The sequence below is a fragment of the Adiantum capillus-veneris genome, chromosome 7 (assembly GCF_014529385.1).
Source record: "Adiantum capillus-veneris isolate H3 chromosome 7, ASM1452938v2, whole genome shotgun sequence".
NCBI lineage: Eukaryota > Viridiplantae > Streptophyta > Polypodiopsida > Polypodiales > Pteridaceae > Adiantum > Adiantum capillus-veneris.
In genome coordinates, this window is record NC_140937.1 from 31,549,738 (window position 1) to 31,551,325 (window position 1,588).

Sequence of the window (1,588 nt, forward strand, 5' to 3'; positions counted from 1 at the left end):
AAAATTGGCTATCATACATGCATGGTGTCCTATGTTTCTAGTGCAAAAGATAAATGATATGGGATTATAAAATTATCACTTACATCCCATTTGCTACGAGATGAAGTTCCCTCCACAACACCAAGTGGTGGCCTTGCAGGACATCTGTTAAATCTCCACTAATCACGTAAGTGCTTCAGTATGACACTGTATGGTTGCTTCACATACAAGGACTTTTCTTGTTCATTGGCAATAGTAGATATAGTGATAGCAACATGTGGAGGTGGATCTACAACAATGCGGGCCTTTCGTTGAGCATACACTGCCGCGAGCTCTTGTGATCTACCCCCCTTCGTCATTTCTTGAACTCTCAGCATTTTTGCTGCATATATAGAGTGTTGTCCATCAAGAATCCAATACCTATAGTCTTTTATCTTGCCTTCTTCAATCTCTGATGGCGTCATTGGGATTCCTGTCCTTTGACCACAATTCTTGACAGGCATCAAATAGGCACATGATGAAGGCCTAATTGCACTTGCAGCAAAGAGAAGCATGCAAGTATTTAGCTGCTCCTCGTCAAGTTAGCGAGAATTATAATGATTAGGAGCAAGAAAACAATTGGTCACTGGAATTTCATACTCTGTATACTTGAATGGAAAATGTGCTGAATACTTCTCCATGCCTCCAATATCTCTTTTCTTTGCCTTTTGAACCTCTTTCTCCAAAAGATCAGGCTCCACAAACCTTAAGTGAGGTTGGTTGCTTGTACCCTCTTGTGAAGCATCTAGATTTGACTCATCCACCGCTTTGGACCCTGCAAAAGTATGAGCCTTGTCCCTCTTTGCTTTTGGATGAGAATATTTTGGCCTTGGACTCTTGGTGGAGGGCTTCTTATTCTTCACACTCTGGACAATGGAGTCATGAAGAGTGTCTGCAGTCACCTGTGTAGGATCTATGTCTGCATTTCAACCTCTAGAGAACATAGTCACCTCTTTATCTTTTACCATGCATTGAGCGAAACATGCCTTTGGAGATAGGCAATACTCTATATTCCCTAGAACTTGAATGTTAATGCACTCACTACTAGGATGACCTTCAACGGTTAATACAGCTACTGCAACTACTTGGCCTAGATCCTCAAATACATTGTTATCTTGTTCTAAGGCAATCAATAAATGTACTTTATGATATTGAGCACCTTGTAGTCCATAAATATCAAGGTACCATGGACGAGGCTCATTGGTAGCAAGGTCAATGCTGATTGGAATGGTAGTTACTTTTCTCTTATTTGAGGTCCTCACTTGAGACATTTTTACCCTGAAAAACATGTCATTTATGTACTTAATCTAATTTGAGGAAAGAACATACAAGCACACTTTTCTAGGGAAAGAAAGATAGAAAATATAGAAAAAATGAGTTTGGATTGGACAAGTGGTCAATCTAGGTGCAGATATACCTATGTAAGAACATACACATGTGTATGAAATAACATACAAGCATGCTTTTCTTGGGAAAGAAATATAGAAGATATAGAGAAAATGAGTCTGGATTGGACAAGTGGTCAATCTCTGTGGAGATATGCACATACAAAAACATACAACCATCACTT

General features: G+C 39.4%; 1 pseudogene; it reads right to left on the reverse strand.

Moving 5' to 3' along the window:
* Positions 1–601: 601 nt before the first annotated feature.
* Positions 602–1,289, reverse strand: LOC147453640 (uncharacterized; annotated as a pseudogene).
* Positions 1,290–1,588: the final 299 nt, after the last annotated feature.